The sequence below is a fragment of the Pan paniscus genome, chromosome 1 (genome assembly GCF_029289425.2).
Source record: "Pan paniscus chromosome 1, NHGRI_mPanPan1-v2.0_pri, whole genome shotgun sequence".
NCBI classification, from domain to species: domain Eukaryota; kingdom Metazoa; phylum Chordata; class Mammalia; order Primates; family Hominidae; genus Pan; species Pan paniscus.
Window position 1 is genome coordinate 5135951 of NC_073249.2, and position 14884 is coordinate 5150834.

Genomic DNA, 14884 nt, shown 5'->3' on the forward strand with positions numbered 1-14884 from the left:
ATTATTTGCCTCTGACTTCAGGAGATGGGGAACTCTTCATGTGCTGCCAAGGAGGTCCTCCAACTCTCACACTTTGCCTTAAATTAGTGATTATTCACTCGCAGCCTTTCATTGTCTTTCTCCAGTGTATTGGTGTCACTCAGAAAGAGCTATCTGATGTCACTGTACTTTTCATTACTATTCTCCTCCATACCCTAAACTCAAGCACCTGAGGACACCTCAATTCATCACTGGCGAAAATGTTAATAACTGCCCACTAACTATGCCAGGGGATTGTGGATGATCTAATTCCCAAAGTCCATTTCAGAGTAGGCACACTTAGACCTGCCCCCTGGCACTAACTGTCTTACACCAGGTGATAGATCTGAGACACATTTCCATACAAGAAGGGCCTTAGGGAGCATCTGAAGAACAATACTTGGGAGAGACTGAGGGGAGAGCAGGATTCTCAAGACTCACCTTGGCAATCAGGCACCTGCCGATTCCTAGCACCTCCCGTCTCTTTAAGTTGTCCTAACACCTTCATCTTGCACCCTTTGTAGAGATGATCCAGGCTTCTGTGGTTCTAAAGCAGCTTCTAGATGAGGTAGAGATTAAATCACTTTGGCTCAAAACATTATCCTTTCAAATCAGACAAGTACAGGTGCCCCCATAGTTTCTCTCTGTGTGTCTCTCTCTCCTCTCTTCAGCCACACACACAGACACACATGCACACACACATATGCATGCATGAATGTGTGCACAAGCACAACACACACACACACACACACACACACACACTTGCACACATACACTCCTCCCAGAACAAGTTCATCAGCTATTATAAAACTCATGTCCACACCATCGCCTCTCTAGAGATTTGGGTGAGAAAAAGAGGCATAGAAGGCTCTGAAATGATCATTAGATAGCGGTTTCTTTGCTTGTTTTATTGTTGGCTTATTATCTACATTGGCAGATAAAGGGAAGAAGTAAGCAGTGTGGGGGCTGGGAGGAAGCACCAATTTTCCCCCAGGGGTTGTCTTGAGTCCATATTCCTTCCCCCAATTCAGCTTACACTCTTCCCCAGGAAATAATGTGGTTTTAAGTCTCTTCCTCTGTTTTTGTTTGGTTTTGCTTCTTGAACAAAGTCTCCTTGATATACCCCTTCTCAGGAGTGTAGCCAGGCTTCCAAACCTGTTGGATTTATTTTACCATAGGACTCACCACTCTCTGACAAGTACATTTGTAGAATCTAGATATTTAGTTCACTCTTATTCTCACTTGTTTTTCTTTCTTTCTTTTTTCGTTCTTTTTTTTTTCCTTTTCTTGGTTTTAGGAAAGAAAGCAACTGTGGTTACTGTCAATGTTTATTCTCACTTGAAGATATAAAAGGTTTACCTATTTTATTTTGAAGGATTTTCTCCTCTCTTGCCTCTGAAAACAAGACTGTGGGACCCAGATTACTGATCATAATTATTTACAAAAATTATTCCATAACCTATTAGAAACCACATTACTGCAAGTAGAAAATCTAGCGTCTTAATAACATATATTACCATTTAGAGAGAGTGAGAGTGACAGAATGCAGTAGCATAATAGGGCCGGGGCACTGGAAAAATGTTTAGGACTCTGATGAAGGGTCTGTTATATAGGCACTTGTCATCTACATTTTTCTGATGAAAAGCAGGGGGGAAATGACTTTCCTTAGCAGAGCTCCATATGAGCCCTGAAAATAGAGCACAGATATGAGAGCACTGCAAATAAGTGCCTCCAAACTAACCCAAAGCAGGGAACTGAGCCAAGCAGCTTTCTCTATTCATGTTGAGAGATGGGAAGAGTTACAGTGAAGCCATTAGGCAACCACTGGAAAGAAAAGAGAAAAAGAATATGCCCGCAGCTTAATATAGAATATCCAAGCATTAACCTTCAAAAAGACTCACACAAGTTAGAGAAATGGACACACAAAGAGGATGGGGTTTAACAGGGACTAGAGTGGTGTGTCCAACCTGGGGAAGCAGATACAACCACAACCCTTCCAAGTAGGAAGGTCATTTGCTTTGCTTCAGCTTGCACAGCAGCGTGGCCAGTTCCTCAGCCCCTTCTTAGGGGCTGGAAGAGCCCAGTTGGTTCAGATGTCCCCACTATGAGACCCAAGGGAAGTCCTGTTCCTGTCAGATGCTGGGGTCATCTTATTCCCTTGTCAGTGATGGTTCAGGAGCAGATACAGCACCGGTTCTATCCAGCGGTCTCGAGGGGAGACCTCCTGGGGCCTTCTAGGGGAAGGACCTCCACACTTACAAAGAAACATAATGAAAAATGGTTTCTGCCTCCTGTCGGATGTTGTTGTGCCTGCCTGTGTCCTGGTAAGTGCAGTGGTTCTGTTACAACCATGAGACCCACTAACTGAGATCAGCCCACATCAGGTGAGCAGAGCAGGCAGGCGGAAAGCACCTGAGCTTCCAGGATTGCTTCTCTGCTTAATCAACTGACTCTGGCCATGTCCTGTGAGTCCTCTCTTTTAGGTAAGATAAGACTTTTTTAAAACTACATTTGTCTGGGCATGGTGGTTCACACCTGTAACCCCAGCACTTTGGGAGGCTGAGGTAGAAGGATTGCTTGAGCCCAGGAGTTCGAGACCAGCCCGGGCAACATAGCAAGACCTCACCTCTACAAAACATTTTAAAAATTAAAAAATTAGCCAGACGTGGTGATGCACACCTGTAGTCCCAACTTCTCAAGAGGCTGAGGTGGGAGGATCGCTTGAGCCCAGGAGTTCAAGGCTACAGTGAGCCATGATCCTGCCACTGCACTCCAGCCTGGGTGACAGAGTGGGATCTTGTCTCAAAAAAAAAAAAAAAATTCACTTTTTTTTAAGAACAGTTTTAGATATACAGAAAAATCGAGAAGATGTATAGCAAGTTCCCATGTATCCCTCACCCAGATTCCCTATTGTTAACATCTTGCATTAGTATGGTACATTTGTTACAATTAACAAATGTACCAATATACTGGATATATTATTACTAACTAAGGCCCAGAGTGTATTCAGATATCCTTAGCTTTGCCTAACGTTCCATTCCAGGATCCCACCCAGAACACCACATTACATTTAGTTGTCATGATACCTTAGGCTACTCTGGGTTGCGATAGCTTCTCAGATTTACCTTGACAGTTTGAGGAGTAATGGTGATGTATTTTGTAGGATACCTCTCTATTGGGATTTGTCTGATGTTTCTCTCACAATTATACCGGGGTTATGGGGTTTGGAGGAGGAAGACCCCAGAGGTAAAGTGCCATTTTCATCACATATCAAGGGTACACACTTTCAACATGATTTATCACTGCTGATACTGACCTTGACCTCCTGCCTGGGGTAGTGTTTGTGAGGTTTCTCCACTATCAATTTACTCTTCCTCCCACCCCTCTCTATACTGTATTCTTGAGATAGAAGTCACTATGGGCAGCCCACCCTGAAGGAGCGGGAAGCGTGGTCCGCCTCCTTGAGGGCAGTGTATTTACATAAATTATTTGGAATTCTTCTGCAAGGATTTGTCTTTTCTCCCCGATTTATTGACTTATTTATGCAATCATTTATTTATGTCAGTATGGATTCATGGATATTTATTTTATACTTTATGTTGCAATCCAATACTACTTATTTTGTTGTTAAAATTCTTCCAAGTTTGGCTGTTGGGAGAGATACTATTTTTTTTTACAGTTATAGTCAGTTGGGTTTTCAGGTTTTTGTAGACAGAAAATTCCCAATTGATATAGCTTCCCCCAAAGAAGAGTTTGCTAGATCATAAGTTTGCAATAAGTTAGTAGGGTAATGCTTTAAAATTTTTTAGCAAGGTATACACAAACAAGAACATTGCATGAAAACTCTACATTCACCCTTCTTTCTGAACTGCTTGACCCAATCTAATTAGAAAAAACCAAACAGATCATCATAGTCAGAAAATGAAAACTGGTCTTTGATCTCCTACTAATTGGCTGAGTGGCATCATAAATACAGTGATCAAATTAACAAAACCAAAAACTGGGACACCATAGTCAACTACACTATAAATATTCAATCACCTGTGTAGTTACCATTGGTAACGAATCACTTTTGTTAAAAAATAAAATAAAATCATAGGAAAAATAAAACCACACACACAATTCAGTGAAAATCCATGTCAGCCCTTGTCATACTTTAATATTTGATGTGGCCAGGCGCAGTGGCTCATGCCTGTAATCCCAGCACTTTGGGAGGCCGAGGCAGGTGGATCACGAAGTCAGGAGTTCAAGACCAGCCTGGCCAAGATGGTGAAACCCCATCTCTACTAAAAATACAAAAATTAGCCGGGCATAGTGGCATGCACCTTTAGTCCCAGCTACTCGGGAGGCTGAGGCAGAGAATTGCTTGAACCTGGGAGGTGGAGGTTGCAGTGAGCCAAGATCGCACCACTGCACTCCAGCCTGGGTGACAGAGCAAGACTCCGTCTGAAAAAAAAAAATTGATGTCCAGATGTCTTTGGAGACGCTCATATGTCTGATCACCCAGTGTCATCAAGCAAACCTCTGAGCCTTACTGACAAGTCTTCAAATCTGTTAAAAAAGGGACAATATTTCACTACTGGAGCCACAGGGTTTATTTGTAAAATTTAAAATAAAATGATAACTGCAAAAATGTTTTAAAAACTTAAGTACTATCAAAAAGCAAGGTGTAATTCAGTACTATTAACTCCCGATTACACACACTTGTGGACCAATTGGAGGATGATCTAACTGAGCACATGACACTTCTTCAGTCCTGTTCACAGCATTGGAAATCCCAGACACACCACATTTTTTGTGGTTAAATCAAATAAAAATGAACATCAAGAGCAGCTGAGAAGAAAACAAATCAGGGCATGACAGTTCTGTGTGTGTATGTGTGTGTGTGTGTGTCGTCTGGATGTGGATGTGTATATTTTTGCGTGTGGATGTGTGCGTGTCTCCCTGTGTGTCTGTGTGTGGATGCGTGTATCTATGTGTCTGTGTGTGTGAATGTATGCAGATGTGTGTCTATGTGTGTCTGTGTGTATATGTGTGTAAGTGAATGTATGTTTCTGTGTGTGGATGTGTGTGTCACCATATGTGTGAATGTGTCTCTGTTTGTATGTGAATGTGTCTCTATGTCTGGATATGTGTTTGTCTATGTGTGTATGTGAGTCTTTGTGTGGATGTGTATATGTCTGTGTGTGTCTATGTGTGTGTGCTGTGTGGGGGTAACATGGGGTACACGGGATGAGCCTGTATCTAGCCTCTCCTGGTGTTGACAATGGTGGCAGTGGTGCTGGATTAACAAGGGCGGAGGGAAAAGTACCAAGTGATTAGAAGGGGAAGTGGACAGATGGAGCATGGAATCCAGGTGGTTCTTTGAAGGGCAGAACCATCTCTTTCCTGACCACCAACTATCTCCTCAGTCTCTGTCCACAGGCCAGTGGCAAAGCTCCACCAAGAGAAATTGGTCCCAATTCACTCTTTCCTAGGAAGAGCTCTGGTCCCAATGCCTGAAATAACCAGCAGGGGAGAAGCAGGACTCTCGTCATTAGATGCTTACCAGGTTACTACTGCAACTTGTAAAACTCTGGCCCAACTACTAAGGAGGTGAGGGGAAGAGTAAGAATTAGTATGGCCTAGGCTGGGCGCGGTGGCTCACGCCTGTAATCCCAGCACTTTGGGAGGCCGAGGCGTGCGAATCACGAGGTGAAGAGATCGAGACCATCCTGGCCAACATGGTGAAACCCCGTCTCTACTAAAAATACAAAAATTAGCTGGGCCTGGTGGCGCACGCCTGTGGGCCCAGCTACTTGAGAGGCTGAGGCAGGAGAATCGCTTGAACCCCGGAGGCAGAGGTTGCAGTGAGCTGAGATGGCGCTATTGCACTCTAGCCTGGGCAACAGAGCAAGACTCTGTCTCAAAAATAAAAAAATAAAAAAAAGAGTATGGCCTAATCAGATTTTAATGGAAGTAACTTTAGTGAAAGCATGGAGCAATCATGAGTAAAAGAATTTCTAGTGGCTGTGGGACATGTACAGGCTTTGGGTCTTAAAAATTTTAAATAATTGACTATTTCTAAAACTGCAACATTTCACACTAAAACCTAGATCTCTGGTTTCTCTTGGAAGTGTACCTTCTGGCAATCTTGCCGCTGATCATCTCTTATGGGGACTCTTAGCTGGCGCTAAATGGTGGCAACCTTCTCCTTAGTCTAGTATCTCTGGTTTCCAGAGTTCCCATATACTCTTTGCTTCCTTTCTGTCATTCCCAACCTATTTACTCATTTAAAATACCCTATCTGACCTCAGCATTTTGAGTTTACAGTCTTTGTTCTATGGAGGAGAAGAAAGAAAATAAGGAGAGGTCAGAGGGACAGGCATTAAGATTTCAGATTTCACCAAGGAAACTGGGCTCATGGAAGAAGAAGGTGAAAGGCTAAAAAAAGGAAAAGAGTCTTTTAAAAGATAAAATCTATTAAATGAATAACACAAGTTAGATATTGGAAAACCATCCTGACTAAAGATTTCTGAGGCCGGGAATGGTGGCTCATGCCTGCAATCCCAGCACTTTGGGAGGCCGAGGCTGGTGGATCACCTGAGGTCTGGAGTTCAAGACCAGCCTCGGCGACATGGTGAAACCCCGTCTCTACTAAAAATACAAAAAATTAGCTGGGCATGGTGGCAGATGCCTATAATCCCAGCTACTAGGGAGGCTGAGGCAGGAGAATCACTTGAACCCGGGAGGCGGAGGTTGTGGTGAGCCCAGATCATGCCATTGCACTCCAGCCTGGGCAACAAGAGCGAAACTCCGTCTCAAAAAAAAAAAAAAAAAAAGATTTCTGAGAAAAAAATTTTGGGGAAATCCAAAAGCTATCTTTCTGTGGTGCGGAAACAAAACTACCATAAAAAATGAACTGGGTTTTCTTTATCATGAGGGACTTTGAAAAGCACATACTTACAAAGGGTTAATTATGCTCAGAAATCCAGGAAACTCTGGAATAATTCCCCCTACGTTAGGATATTATAAAAAAAAAACTTTTAAAATTACCCTGAGACCATTTTCCTATACACAGTTCAATAGCAGATTCAAATCAATCCATTTGGTGTGTATTTTCCCATCTTTAAAAAAGTGACTGAATGCAAGTTCTAGGTGTTAGAATTTAAAAGAAAAAAACATAAAGAGGGAAATGAGCTTATATGGAGGTGTCTAAGTAAAATAGCACCATTTGATTTAAAATATTCCACATATGCCCTCCCAAAGCTCTTAATATTTGAGAATAAAATTACTGCATATGAACCAGAGACTCATGTGGCCGGAGAGACTCACAGTGAAATCAGCGAGAAACTGCTTATTCAGCCTCTTCAAACAAAAATGAATTGTTTTGATGAATGAGAATTCTTTAATGAATTACCATATGACATGCCAGTAATTTTTTTAATGTCAAGCAGAGAAAGTTTTTATTTGTCTTTTGTTCAGCCACAGCTACTTAAAAATAATGGAAGGTCATGGCCAGAGACAACACTTTCATTATGGCCCTTGAGAGACAGGATGTGCCTACACTGAACCCAAAGGGAAGGGGATGGGGTGGGTAGAGTTCCTGAATCTCCAACTCTTGGCCTTGTCCTTGTTTTTCTATGTAGAGATGTGCGGTGGTGTTTTATGAATCCAGTGGATGACATTTGGATTCCAGCAGAATCATGTTCAGTTTCTTTCTTTTTAGTTTTCAAAAAATTTTGTGGACATATAGTAGGAATCACATCATGGAAAATGGGGCATTCATCTCTTCACGTACTTATCCTTTGTGTTACAAACAATCTAATTATACTCTTTCAGTTATTTTAGAATGTACAATTAAGTTATTATGGACGATAGTAACTGTGTTGTACAATCAAAGAGCAGCATGTCTTATTAATTCTATTTTTTAATGTACCCATTAGCCATCCATATCCAGATTTCATACATTCTACTCTGTCAGCAGAAGTGCTGGGTTGTCACATTTGAGACTCTAGGCATATGGTCGGGGATAGCGTGTGGACAACTTGTGGGATGTTGCCTGAGTGGGGGTGGCTATTAAAGTCAGAGTTGGAAATGAGAACAGGGGGGTACCCGAGGGTCACAGTGAAGTGGCACCCGAGGGCCACTCTGTTATCACTACACTCACACTTCTGACACCAAAGGGAGAAGGGTTATCCCACACCCACCAATTCTTCAATTCTTGGTGAACACTGCATGTGTTACAGTTTAACTCAATTCTGATGCTAACTTCCTGGAGTTAGCATCGACCCCTTAGGTTAAGGACTCAGTCCCACAATAAGACAAACTATCTGACTGCACAACAGGGTGATTGTAGTTGATAACTTCATCATACATTTAAAAATATATGTACGCCACAAATATGTATCCCCACAGCAGAGGCCAGTCACTAACCCCATCTGGTCTTGGCCTCCCAAACTTCTGACTGACAGGCTGTAAATCAGCTGTTGCCCTGATTCCCCTCCTTGGGTTTGATAATTTGCTAGAATGGTTGACAAAACTCAGGGAAATATTTACTTATGTTTACTAGTTTATTATAAAGGATACAACTCAAGAATAGCCAAATGGGGGAGATGCATTGGGCAAGGGATAGGAAAAAGGGCACAGAACTTTCATGCCCTCTCTGGGCACACTTTCCTCTCAGCAATTCCATGGGTTCACCAACCCAGAAGCTCTCCAAACCCCATTGTTTAGGGTTTTTATAGAGGTTCCATTACCTTCATTATGTAAGCATGATTGATTGATAAAATCTTTGGCCCTTGTTGATTAAGTCAATCTCTAGCTCCTTTCCTTTTCCTGGGTGGCGGGGATAAAAGCTTCAACCTCTAATCACACGGTTCCCCTGGAAACCAGCCTTCATCCTTAGGGGTTTCATAGAGGTCACCTCATTAACATAAACTAAGGTGTGGTTGAAAGGGACTTGTTATGAGTAACAAAAGATGCTCCTCTTACCCCTAACACAATGGAAATTCCAAGGTTTTAGGAACTCTGCGCCAGGAACTGGGGACAAAAAACAAATATATCTTTTTCATTATATCACAGTATTATGCACGGCAAGGGTACAAATGGAAGAGCACCATCAAAACCGAAGGTCTGGAGCTAAGAGGGCAACATGCACCTGAGATGCCCAACAGGAACTTCCCAAGGGCTCCAATGAGCCAGGACTCAGCATGTGGAAAGACACAGCACTGGCAGATTTGCAAGGAGCACCCCTCTCAGGCCTCACCTTTGAAAGGCATCAACCGTGGCCCCCTTTTACTGCTCAAGTGGACATTTGCGGTTTTTCCTGCCCCGTATCTACCCATCTTCTCACACTCGATCCACCAGGGTTTTGTGGGGCTAGCCTCATTCCTGGCCCAAGAAGTGGATGTGAGACCTAGGCTGTTCCTGCAGAGCACCAGGTGCAGTGGCCACAGTGACATCTGGGTGGTCAAGCTATCCAGGCCAGGATAATTAGAACAAATGTGACTCAATTCAAAGCCTTTATTTATTTATTTATTTATTTTTTGAGACAGAGTCTTGCTCCATTGCCTAGGCTGGAGTGCAGTGGCACAATCATAACTCACTGCAGCCTCAGACTCCTGGGTTAAGCAATCCTCCTGTCTTGGCCTCCCAAGTAGCTGAGACTACAAGCGTGCACCACCACACCTGGCTAATTTCTTTTTTATTTCGTAGTGATGGGGTCACAGTATGTTGCCAGGCTGGTCTCCAAGTCCTGGCCTCAAGAGATCCTCCTGCCTTGGCCTCCCAAAGCAGTGGGATTATAGGTGTGAGCCACCATGCCTGGCCCAATTCCAAGGTTTTTATTGGAACTGTTGGGGAAGGGAAATTATTTCTGTGGGCATCCTGAGAAGGTGAGAGTCGGTAAGGCCATAGATACCAACATCCACTTGCCACCGTGAAAAGAGTACTTCCCCAGAACTAAGCTGACCCAGGGGAAATGTGAGCAGTATTCTTAGACCATGTGAGCGCCACACCCCACCAGACCAGATATCAACCCTCCCCTCTCTCAACTCTGCATTCCCATCTTTCTCCAGTCATTTGAGTTGGGATTTCATTCACCTGCAACTAGGAGTCCTGATACTTATTTTAAAGCTGTGGAGTTCTAGGCATGAGTCAAGAAACAGTGCTAGAGAAAAAGAGGGAAAGGAATAGTGAGTTTGAGAGATAAATGAAAGCACAGGTCTTGGGTGCCTCACTGCCATCTCCAGTGAGTCTGCCTTCCTGCCAGAGGGAGTCTTGACTGTTGTGCCCCTTTACAAAATGCTTGCTCTACACTTCATTAGGCTGATCAAATCACCTGAAACCCATCCGTTTCAACAGCAGATCTGCATATTATGAAGGTTAATGAGAAGCAGCCACCGTGGAACAAGACACGGCCATCATTTAGCCATGAATTATTTTCCTATTTGTTAGAAACAAAGTAACTGTTTAACCAGATAGGTGTTCTGGCTAATAAAATACAGTGATTAATAGAAAGTTAGATGTTACTGTCCAGTAAAATACCCTTAAACTGGACTTGAGTACACAATTTGGTATCTCTTATTTATTTTTATTTTTTCATTTATTCAATAAATATGTCGTGGTGGCTCATGCCTGTAATCCCAGCACTTTGGGAGGCCGAGGCGGGCGGATCACAAGGTCAGGAGATCAAGACCATCCTGGCTAACATGGTGAAACCCCGTATATAAAAATATAAAAAATTAGCCGGGCGTGGTGGCATGTGCCTATAGTCCCAGCTACTCGGGAGGCTGAGGCTGGAGAATCACTTGAACCCGGGAGGTGGAGTTTGCAGTGAGCCGAGATCGCACCACTGCACTCCAGCCTGGGCAACAGAGCGAGACACTGCCTCAAAAAAATAATAATAAATGAATAAATAAAAATATAATAAAATAAATATGTATAGAGAACCTAATATGTGAAAGGCATTACTCAGGGAGCTGGAGATATAGTGAAGAAAAAAAGAAATGATAATTCCTCTGCCCTCATGAAGCTTATCTTCTAGTGGGAGGAGATCAGTGATAATTTAAAAGTACTTAAGTGCTATGCAGATAATTAAAATCAATCAATGAAATAGACAGTGACTAGACAATAGTAAGATATTTTTGTAGGAACTGACAAGGTGATTTGAATGGAAATGCAAAGTTTCTATAATCGTCAGAAACATTTTGAAAAGGAATAAAATGTAAGGACTTAACATTACTAGATTTCAAGAGAGTTTTTCTTTCTGGTTGTCTAATTTCATCTAGAAATAATACTTGGAGAAATAAATATCACTTTTCAAAGTGTAGCCTACGGATTACTTAAAAGAGCTTTTCAGACAGCGTAGCTTCCTGAGCACCACCCTAAATCCACTGAATCGGAATCTCTAGAAATGGGATCAAAACATGCATTTATACAAACTCCCCAAATGTTTCTGTTGCACAGTAAAGTTTGTACCTAGCAATGTGCACAGGGATGTAAACAAGAATGATTAACCTGCCTCTCAAATCTCAGATGTTCATAGTGAACCCTGACAGTTTCTGGATTTCTTTTCTTTTTCCAGGCTGGAGTGTAGTGGCGCGATCTCGGCTCACTGCAAGCTCCGCCTCCCGGGTTCATGCCATTCTCCTGCCTCAGCCTCCTGAGTAGCTGGGACTACAGGCACCTGCCACCATGCCCGGCTACTTTTTTGTATTTTTAGTAGAGACAAGGTTTCACCGTGTTAGCCAGGATGGTCTCGATCTCCTGATCTTGTGATCCGCCAGCCTCGGCCTCCCAAAGTGCTGGGATTACAGGCGTGAGCCACCGCGCCCAGCCAGTTTCTGGATTTCATTAATTCTTGAATAAATTTTTAACCACTGACTTGATGCAAAGATTTGGTGTTATAGGTTAGAATGAGAACCATGTGCCCTAAAACCAGATGTGAGGGAGGCAATGTTGTCATCCTGTTGTGAAACTTTAAGAATAAGATGTATATTTTCACCAAGACAGAAATCCACTCCCCTGCATGAGCTGGGGGCCTGTGGGAACAGCCAGTATCCCTGAGAGCAAAGCTATGACTCGTCCTTAAGTATTTGCACAAGTCCTTGGTCGGCATCTGTGGCACACCTTGTAAAAGAGATGTGTAATGGGTCTACCCAGTGGTTCTCAAAAGAAGACAATTTTGGCCCTCAGGGAACATCTGGTAATGTCTGCAGACATGTATGGTTGTGACAACTGGAAGAGGGGTGCTACTGGCATCTGGCGGGTCAAGGCCAGGGCTGCTGCTACACATCCTACAATGCACAAGACAGGCCTCTTCCCCTCAACCCCAGGAAAGAATCGACAGATCCAAAATGTCAACAGTGGTGTTGTTGAATGTGCTAATTCAAAAACACACCTGCAGGGAGGTGAGCAGACTGACCCAGTGATGGGGCGATGCTCCAACACTGAGACATGAAAGATGAACAGGGAGCCTGAAGTGTCCCTGAGTGGTATTATGAGGTCTTGCCTGCACGTGCATTTTTCCCACTGAATGACGAACTCTCATTCAGTTTGCTTCATCTCCACATCCTCACAGTCAATCGCTTGCTCATTCAAAGAATATTTCTTGTATGCCTATGTTGTGTCAGATGCTAGAAATCAAACCATAAACACTTCTTGGCTCATAGCCCACAATCTATAACATTTTGTTGAGTGATTTTCCCATTACATTTAAGAATTTTTGTTGGGTACGAATATATGATGGGTAAGATGCCATAGGCTAAATATTGCATTTTATTCTGTGGCAACACAGATGTTTATGATGTGAGAGCTGTAGGTGAATGTGTACTGATTCAATGAGAGTTAACGAACAAACAGAACTGGGAATCCCTAGTTTAAGAATCCAGAGAACTACCTTAAATTGATGTGTGAGCAGGTGCTAGGAGTGAGGCCAGGACCACTGAACCCACTGCCATTTATTGACCCCTTAACCTCACAGATATGGGTTGGCTGTGTCCCCACCCAAATCTCATCTTGAATTCCCAAGTGTTGTGGGAGGGACCCAGTGGGAGGTAATTGAATCATGGAGGCCAGTCTTTCCTGTGCTATTCTCATGATAGTGAATAAGTCTCATGAGATCTGATGGTTTTAAAAAGAGGAGTTCCCCTGCACAAGCTCTCTTTTTCTGATAGTGAGTTTGGCTGTGTCCCCACCAAAATCTCATCTTGAATTCCCATGGGTCGTGGGAGGGACACAGTGGGAGGTAATTGAATCATGGAGGCAAGTCTTTCCTGTGGTGTTCTCATGGTAGTGAATAAGTCTCATGAGACCTGATGGTTTTAAAAAGAGGAGTTCTGGCTGGGTGCGGTGGCTCACATCTGTAATCCCAACACTTTGGGAGGCCAAGGTGGGCAGATCACAAGGTCAGGAGATCAAGACCATCCTGGCCAACATGGTGAAACCCCATGTCTACTAAAAATATGAAAATTAGCTGGGCGTGGTGGTGCACGCCTGTGGTCCCAGTTACTCAGGAGGCTGAGGCAGGAGAATTGCTTGAACCTGGGAGGCAGAGGTTGCAGTGAGCCGAGATATCGCCTCTGCACTCCAGCCTGGTGACAGAGCGAAACTCTGTCTAAAAAAAAACCAAAAAACAAAAAACAAAAAAGGAGTTGCACAAGCTCTCTTTACCTGCCGCCATCCATGTAAGATGTGACTTGCTCCTCCTTGCCTTCCGCCATGATTGTGAGGCTTCCCCAGCCACATGGAACTCTGAGTTCTCCATTAAACCTCTTTTCTTTGTAAACTGCCCAGTCTTAGGTATGTCCTTGTCAGCAGGATGAAAACAGACTAATATACCCACCCTCACCCTTCCACTCCACCCAGGAAGCATAGCCCTGGGCAGCTTGAAATATGACCTCCGGTGTGGCAGCTACAGACCCTGTCACAACCTCCATGATGTCTAGGGCCATAAAATGTAAACAGAGGAGACTGGCATTCAAGGGATGGATAAGAATGGGCCATAATGATAGAAAATGTTAGCTTGGTGTAGTGGGGTGTAGTGACTCGAAGCCACTTGGAAAGACATCGGATTAACCCTCAATATCTATTTTCCCTTTAATAATCAAACTTCCCAAATTTAGTGGGGCAACGGTGACCAAGCTAAGCGTTTTATTTCCCCAATCTTCCTGGCAACAGATGTGCCATATGAGGAGATTGCAACCAATGAGATGTGAGTGAAAGAGACACCTGCCACTTCTGGATTACTTCGGTCCAAGGAAGCTGCTCACTGCGCTTTCTTTTCCCCTCATCTGGGCTGGAACCCGGATGTGGTGTTTGTGAGCCAGTTTTATTGGATGGGGACAGCATCTCAAGGGATGGCAGGTGGCAACAGAGAAGGAGCCTGGGCCTCTGGGATAACCCTGTAGAGCAGGGCCAGTGTGCCACCCTGGATGCCCTACCACCTCAGACGTTCATATAAAAGAGAAATAAATCTACTATCTGGTCTAACCCACTGCTTTCCATCTCTGTTAAAACAGCCACACCAAATGTACTAACTAATTGAAAAGTTGAATCTGAAACCAAAAGTGCACACAAATCCCAGGTGACCCACCCTATTTCTGGCCTTTATACCAAGTGGGCTCATGTAGTATTATAGAAAGCAGCAATGGTTTCTAAATCCCAGGATCATGGCTTGGCCAGCCACATCAGAATCAGCAAGCCGAGGAGCTTCTTAGAAAATGGATTCTGGGCCAGGCATGGTGGCTAACGCCTGTAATTCCAGCACTTTGGGAAGCTGAGGCAGGCAGATCACAAGGTCAGGAGTTCGAGATCAGCCTGACCAACATGGTGAAACCCTGTCTCTACTAAAAATACAAAAATTAGCCAGGTGTGGTGGTGCATG

At 43.5% G+C, this 14884-nt stretch overlaps 1 long non-coding RNA gene across 1 annotated transcript in view; it reads right to left on the reverse strand.

Moving 5' to 3' along the window:
- Positions 1–459: 459 nt before the first annotated feature.
- LOC134729040 (uncharacterized) overlaps positions 460–14884 on the reverse strand; it is a 94416-nt gene continuing 79991 nt past the window's right edge. Inside the window, exon 3 of the long non-coding RNA XR_010109883.1 lies at positions 460–577. This is a non-coding gene — a long non-coding RNA (uncharacterized LOC134729040). The remainder of the gene's footprint in view (positions 578–14884) is intronic.